An 8869-nucleotide genomic window follows, 5' to 3' on the forward strand; every position below is an offset into this window, starting at 1 on the left:
AGCGTTGTTGTGTGTCTCCTATAAAAACTAACGAGTTGAGAAACAACATCGTACAGTTTGAAGTATTTTTGCAAATATATTTATTGTTGTTTTATGTTCAATTCTCACGGGATACGTATGACCTGTTGACCTCGGGTCATTTGTAATAATTGTAGAGAATGTGTGAGTTTTAATCCCGTGTGGATGTGTGTGTTTGTAATTGTGAAGCATATATGTCACTGTAACACACTTCATTGTGTTCATATTTACTTCTGCTGTTTTATTTTGAAGGGCTTGAAAAGGAAGTAGATGGAGTTCGTTGTTGTACCAAATGACGAAAGTAAAGAAGATGCTCCACAGATACAAACTAAGTTGTCGTTGTTTCACACACGAATACACTCGGTTACACAACTGTAACTGTGTCTCTTCTGTCAGAATAATGTTGGGGCACATTTATGTGCAGCTCTCGCTGTTGAGCGTCAAGTTGGGAAATAAAGACTTGGTTACACTAACTTTCTCTTCCAGTGCTTTTTACATGTGTATCTCTAGGTAATGTTTATACATGTGTATCTCTAGGTAATGTTTTACATGTGTATCTCTAGGTAATGTTTTTACATGTGTATCTCTAGGTAATGTTTTTACATGTGTATCTCTAGGTAATGTTTTTACATGTGTATCTCTAGGTAATGTTTTACATGTGTATCTCTAGGTAATGTTTTTACATGTGTATCTCTAGTGAATGTTTTTACATGTGTATCTCTAGTTAATGTTTTTACATGTGTATCTCTAGGTAATGTTTCACATGTGTATCTCTAGGTAATGTTTTTACATGTGTATCTCTAGGTAATGTTTTACATGTGTATCTCTAGTTAATGTTTTTACATGTGTCTCTCTAGTTAATGTTTTTACATGTGTCTCTCTAGGTAATGTTTTACATGTGTATCTCTAGTTAATGTTTTTACATGTGTCTCTCTAGGTAATGTTTTACATGTGTATCTCTAGGTAATGTTTTTACATGTGTATCTCTAGGTAATGTTTTACATGTGTATCTCTAGGTAATGTTTTTACATGTGTCTCTCTAGGTAATGTTTTACATGTGTATCTCTAGTTAATGTTTTTACATGTGTATCTCTAGGTAATGTTTTACATGTGTATCTCTAGGTAATGTTTTTACATGTGTCTCTCTAGGTAATGTTTTACATGTGTATCTCTAGGTAATGTTTTTACATGTGTATCTCTAGTTAATGTTTTACATGTGTATATCTAGGTAATGTTTTTACATGTGTATCTCTAGGTAATGTTTTTACATGTGTCTCTCTAGGTAATGTTTTACATGTGTATCTCTAGTTAATGTTTTTACATGTGTATCTCTAGGTAATGTTTTACATGTGTATCTCTAGGTAATGTTTTACATGTGTATCTCTAGGTAATGTTTATACATGTGTATCTCTAGGTAATGTTTTTACATGTGTATCTCTAGGTAATGTTTTTACATGTGTATCTCTAGGTAATGTTTTACATGTGTATCTCTAGGTAATGTTTTACATGTGTATCTCTAGGTAATGTTTTTACATGTGTCTCTCTAGGTAATGTTTTACGTGTGTATCTCTAGGTAATGTGTTTACATGTGTATCTCTAGGTAATGTTTTACATGTGTATCTCTAGGTAATGTTTTACATGTGTATCTCTAGTTAATGTTTTTACATGTGTATCTCTAGGTAATGTTTTACATGTGTATCTCTAGGTAATGTTTTACATGTGTATCTCTAGGTAATGTTTTTACATGTGTATCTCTAGGTAATGTTTTACAAGTGTATCTCTAGGTAATGTTTTACATGTGTATCTCTAGGTAATGTTTTACATGTGTATCTCTAGGTAATGTTTTACATGTGTATCTCTAGGTAATGTTTTACATGTGTATCTCTAGTTAATGTTTTTACATGTGTATCTCTAGGTAATGTTTTACATGTGTATCTCTAGGTAATGTTTTACATGTGTATCTCTAGTTAATGTTTTACATGTGTATCTCTAGGTAATGTTTTACATGTGTATCTCTAGGTAATGTTTTTACATGTGTATCTCTAGGTAATGTTTTACATGTGTATCTCTAGGTAATGTTTTACATGTGTATCTCTAGGTAATGTTTTTACATGTGTCTCTCTAGGTAATGTTTTTACATGTGTATCTCTAGGTAATGTTTTACATGTGTATCTCTAGGTAATGTTTTTACATGTGTATCTCTAGGTAATGTTTTTACATGTGTCTCTCTAGGTAATGTTTTTACATGTGTATCTCTAGGTAATGTTTTTACATGTGTATCTCTAGGTAATGTTTTACATGTGTATCTCTAGGTAATGTTTTACGTGTGTATCTCTAGGTAATGTTTTTACATGTGTATCTCTAGGTAATGTTTTACATGTGTATCTCTAGGTAATGTTTTACATGTGTATCTCTAGGTAATGTTTTTACATGTGTATCTCTAGGTAATGTTTTACATGTGTATCTCTAGGTAATGTTTTTACATGTGTATCTCTAGGTAATGTTTTACATGTGTATCTCTAGTTAATGTTTTTACATGTGTATCTCTAGGTAATGTTTATACATGTGTATCTCTAGGTAATGTTTTACATGTGTATCTCTAGTTAATGTTTTTACATGTGTATCTCTAGGTAATGTTTTACATGTGTATCTCTAGGTAATGTTTTACATTTGTATCTCTAGGTAATGTTTTTACATGTGTATCTCTAGGTAATGTTTTTACATGTGTATCTCTAGGTAATGCTTTTACATGTGTATCTCTAGGTAATGTTTATAAATGTGTATCTCTAGGTAATGTTTATACATGTGTATCTCTAGGTAATGTTTATACATGTGTCTCTCTAGGTAATGTTTTACATGTGTATTTCTTCTTTTTTAAAACATCTTTTTATTGATTTTCAGATATTAAGACATACATTTTGAAACACACACACAAAATAAGTAAAATAAAAGCTATAATACAAAAACAAAGGAAGATCCCACCCCCGTAGAAAACCACCCCGCGGTCTCAGAAATCCAGACTCCCACCCAAACAGACAAAAAAAAAAAGAAAAAAAGAAAAAAGAATACTCCATACATATGGTGGTAAAAATAAAAATAGAACCCAAACTGTTAAAGTATTATGTAAGGTTCAGCTCTTTAACATGCTGCATGAACGGAGACCAGGTTTCATGGAACTTCTCCAGACAATTTGACCGACTGTATTTTATTTTCTCTAACTGCAACATAGAGAGAAGTTCTTGAATCCAACTCTTAAATGATGGTGGCTTGTCTGACTTCCACTGCAGAAGAACACGTCTGCGTGCCATCAGTGAGGAAAATGCATTTGCGTTTGCATGTGCTGTATTTACAGAGAGGTCAGGTGGAGGTACTCCAAATATACAGATGTGTGGAGAAGGTGTTATTACTTTTTTACACATGTGGGAAATACATTCAAATATTCTACTCCAGAAACCTTTGAGTGATGGACAATGCCAGAACATATGACCCAAAGTAGCTGGGCTGTGAGAACATCTTAAACAATGTGGACTGACGTCTGGGTAGATTTTAGCAAGTCTCTCATTTGAATAATGCAAACGATGTAACACTTTAAATTGTATGAGACGTTGCTTTATGCAGTAAGATGACGAATGGATACACTCTAAGCTACGCTGCCAGAAACTTGCACATCATTTAATGTTTAAATCTTGTTCCCAGGCTTAGTTTTGTCCCATGACAGAGGTTTGACATTTTGCATGATCCTATATATTTTGGAAATATTACCTTTTATGTGTGGATTTAAGGAAAGAATCTCATTGCATGTGTTGTTGGATTGCACAAGTGGGAATTTAAGATATTTATTGGCAAAACTTCTGACTTGGAGATATCTGAAGAAATTACTTTTATGAAGATTGTGTTTTTGTTGTAAATACTCAAATGTTAGAAAATGATTCTTTTGAATCAAGTCTTTTAGAAATACCAGTCCACTACTGTGCCAGACCTGGAAACCAGTGTCCATCTCGGACGGGGGGAAAAGATGATTATTCATTAAGGGAGAGAATGTAATTAAATCTTTTAAATTAAAATGTTTCCGAAATTGATTCCAAATCTTTATAGCATTTTTCACAACAGGGTTGAGATCTGGTGCTGGCCTATTGGTAATGTAGCACTTAGCAGAGAAATGGCATTATTATTATTTATTTCCAAATTAGCCCAAAGTGGACCTCGTTTTTCCCGCCATGCACCAACACAAAATGCAAATTTGCACACATTTGCTGCCCAGTAATAGAACATAAAGTTAGGAAGACCAAGTCCTCCCTCCAACCTTGGAATTTCCAGAAAACATTTTTTCATTCTTGGCACCGATCGGTTCCATATAAATGCAGAAATTAAACTGTCAAGTTCCTTAAAAACAGATTTGGGTAAATAATATGGAATCATTTGAAAGAAATAGAGGAAACGGGGAAGAACAGTCATCTTTATAGTGTTCACCCTTCCTGCTAATGAGATTGGTAAGTGGCTCCACCTTAAAAGGTCATTTTTGGTTCAAACAGAGTTTTGAAGTGATTGTGGAAGAAATCTTGGTATACATGTGTAATCTTTAAACCCAAGTAGGTACATTTGTTTGTTAACTGAAAGGGGAAGATATTATAGTCGATTGATTTTGCCAGATCATTGATTGGAAATACAGCACTTTTTGAAAAATTTAATTTGTAACCTGAAATGTGACCAAATATTTTTAATATTTCAATAACTCCAGGTATTGAAACTACTGGATTAGTCAAATAGAGCAAAAGGTCATCAGCATATAGTGAACATTTATGAATTTCCTTGTTCCTCAACACTCCAAAGATTTCCTCCTCTTTCCTCAGAGCCAGAGGCTCAATAGCTAAATCAAAAAGAAAAGGTGAGACAACAACCCTGTCTTGTTCCTCTGTAAAGTTTAAAATACGTTGATGTTATTGAGTTAGTGTGTACTGCAGCCACTGGTGTGGAATATATTATTTTGATCCAAGATATAAAGTTCGAACCAAAACCAAATTTTCCCAACACTGTAAATAAGTATTCCCACTCCACCGATCAAATGCTTTTTCAGCGTCAAGTGAGATAACGACTTCTGGCATTTCAGTGGAATGGGAATTATATAAAATATTAAGTCAACGTCGCATGTTAAAGAAAGATTGCCTACCTGGAGCAAAACCAGTCTGGTCAGGGTGGATTATTTTGGTCACTGTTTCCAGACGACGAGACAGAACTTTAGTGAGAATTTTATAGTCGCAGCAGAGAAGGCTTATGGGCCGGTAAGGTAAGGTAAGGTAAGGTAAGGTAAGGTGAGGTAAGATAAGGTAAGGTAAGGTAAGGTAAGGTAAGGTGAGGTAAGAAAAGGTAAGGTAAGGTAAGGTAAGGTAAGGTGAGGTAAGGTGAGGTAAGATAAGGTAAGGTAAGGTAAGGTAAGGTGAGGTAAGATAAGGTAAGGTAAGGTAAGGTAGTCGCCTGATTCATTGTTGGTGGTAGTTTTGAAGTTAGTGTTTCTTCAAATAATTTACTCAAAATAGGTGAAAGTTTAATGAAAACATTTTATAAACTTCAGTGGGGAATCCATCTGGACCAGGTGCTTTTACGCTTTGCATTGAGTTTATAGCTAGAGTTATTTCCTCTGTTGTTATTCTGGAGTCTATAACAGATTGTTCTTGTTTATTAATTTGGGGAATTTGCATATTTTATAAAAAGTCCTCAATCTCCAATGATGTTGCAGAAGTCTCAGAGGTATAAAGGTTGCTATAACATTTTCTGGTCATTAATAGTTTGTGGATGTACGGATGTCAAACCCTCAGCTGTATTAATTTCAGAAATGATACGATTTGCTGCCGATTGTTTGATTTGGTGACAGTAGTCGAGCCACTTTGTCACTGTGTTCATAGTAGGTTTGTTTTGTTTTCAGGAGGAGTCTCTCAATTTGGACAGTGGTTAAATGATTGTATTCGGCTTGTAATAATTGTCTTTCATTGAATAAGGACGGATTAGGCTGAGATGCACATTTTTTATCTAATTGTAATCATTTCTGCTGTATCTCATTGAGGCGTTTAGTTCTTTCTTTCTTGACATTTGCTGAAAATGAAATAATTTGTCCCCTTAGATAAGCTTTGAGTGCCTCCCAGATTGAAGTGTAGGACATTCCGGGAGTAATATTGATGTCAAGAAAGAAATCAATTTGATCCGAGAGAAAATGTTGAAAGTTTTTGCTTGACAATAAGAGCGGGTCAAGACGCCATGTGCGTTGAACTGGTGCACTGTCTGGAAATGCTATGTCCAGTTGAACTGGTGCACTGTCTGGAAATGCTATGTCCAGTCGGACTGGTACACTGTCTGGAAATGCTATGTCCAGTTGAACTGGTGCACTGTCTGGAAATGCTATGTGCAGTTGGACTGGTGCACTGTCTGGAAATGCTATGTCCAGTTGGACTGGTGCATGATGGGAAATCACAATACTGTGGTATTGGCATTTTGTTACACACGGCAAAATTCTGTTGTCTATCAGAAAAAAGTCTATCCTCGAAAACGATTGGTGGACATGTGAAAAAAAAGAATATTGTTTGGTAGTGAGGTTTAATTTACTCCAGGGGTCAGTAAGTGCATAATATTGTTTAATGAGATTTACTGTATTTGCTGATTTTGATAAATTATTTTGAAGTTTAGTGGAGGATCTATCCAACGTTGGCTCAGGAACGAGATTAAAGTCACCTCCTAAAATGATGTTATATTTGTTAGGATCTGGAATAGTTGCTATTAGTCTAGAGAAGAAGTGAGGATCAGTTAGGGCCATAAACATTAACTAGTGCCACCTCAGTTCCAGACAATCTACCCACGACTATGACATATCTTCCCTTGTTATCAGATGTGACATTGGTGAGTTGAAAACAGACTCCTTTTCTAATAAGTATGGCAGCTCCTCTTGACCTATCCCCATAATTAGAGTGATAAACATGTTCTATCATCCCCTCTTTAACTTTGAGTGTTCTTCTGGACGTAAGTGTGTCTCTTGTAAGAACATTATCTCTCCACTTAATGACTTCAGGTGTGTAAGAACCTTGTTACGCTCAATAGGATGTTCACTCCTTTTACGTTCCAGCTTATAAAAGGTGTTGAACCTAAAGACAGTGGGTTGTGACTCATATTTTAACATGGGTGTAAATACAGTATACAGTATACAGTAACTGTATGGAGTAAACAAAACAAACAAAAACAACAACAACACATAATGCTCTTGAACAAAAGAGAACAACACACACACACACACACACGTGACAATCTTCTCCAAAAAAAAAGGAGAGATCGCACAACCTACCGTAAAAGGTATCTGCACTAACATGCTCAGGAAGCTAAAGTTGCTCCAACAGAAGTTAATACAAGTAAGGCTCACTTCAATTATAGTATTATTTATCATAAACATCTAATGACAATAAGAAGGACTCACATGATTGGTATTTAAATAACCAGCATCAACAAGGATAAAGGAGAACATCAAAATAACATTCACTTGTATTAAACGTGTAGAAAAAGTTGAATCAGTTGCTATAATGTTGTTAAATCACTGTCTCACCGGAGTGTCTTCACGCGTCACGTGTCTCCACTGATGTTTTTGTTGACATACTCGCGCCTCTGCAGCAGTAGAAGGATTTCTACACGTTCTTGTACGTGATTCTGAAGCGCGCAGGATAAGCAAATCCGAACCGAACCCCGTCCACTCCACGTAGCTTTCATGGCGGAGAGTTCAGAGGTCGTGGACCTGTATTCTTTGAGCTGCGCTCGCGCTGCAACAATATCCGCTCGAATCACCGCCATCTCACTCTCCAACACTGCTCGAGCTTCTGTTTGAAGAAGCTAAATCCTTGCGCACCGAAGATAGTAGCTCCATCTTGAGCGACTCGGTGACGCGTCGGGTGTCGAGACACTCTTTCAGGAAAGCTACTTCAATGGAGCTCGAGGCTAAAGTCGAAGGCCTCGTGGCTTGAGTCGTTGTTTGCCTACCTTTGCTTGATTTACCAGCCATTTCGCAGTTTCCATTTTTAAGGTATATGGCTTAGCAAAGGTAAAATTCGAATATTTTCCAAAAAGTGCCCTGAAAAAATTACTTTTATTGATTCGTTCTGTGGAGCTCCAAAAAACTTGTCTAGTCCATTGCTATGCTCAGCAGCGCCCCAAAGGTTTATTTTTTAATATTCAATTATTTAATACAGTATTTATATAAAGGTTATTTTTTTAAATATTGAATCATTTAATACTTTATTTATTTAAAGGTTTATTTGTTTAATATTCAATCAGTTAATACTTTATTTATTTAAAGGTTTATTTTTAAATATTCAATCATTTAATACTTTATTTAAAGGTTAATTTTTTAATATTCAATAATTTAATACTTTAAAGTTTTTTTTTTTTTATTTTGAATCATTCAATACTTTATTTAAAGGTTTAATTTTTAATATTCAATCATTTAATCCTTTTTTTATTAAAGGTTAATTTTTTAATATTCAATCATTTAATACTTTATTTAAAGGTTTATTTTTTTAATATTCAATCATTTAATACTTTATTTATTTAAAGGTTTATTTATAAATATTCAATCATTTAATACTTTATTTAAAGGTTTATTTTTTTAATATTCAATCACTTAATACTTTATTTAAAGGTTTATTTTTTAATATTCAATCATTTAATACTTTATTTAAAGGTTTATTTTTTTTAATATTCAATCATTTATTACTTTATTTAAAGGTTTATTTTTTAATATTCAATAATTTAATACTTTATTTATTTAAAGGTTTATTTTTTAATATTCAATAATTTAATACTTTATTTAAAGGTAATTTTTTAA

This window comes from Callionymus lyra, chromosome 15 (assembly GCF_982586985.1).
Source record: "Callionymus lyra chromosome 15, fCalLyr1.hap1.1, whole genome shotgun sequence".
Lineage (NCBI taxonomy): Eukaryota > Metazoa > Chordata > Actinopteri > Syngnathiformes > Callionymidae > Callionymus > Callionymus lyra.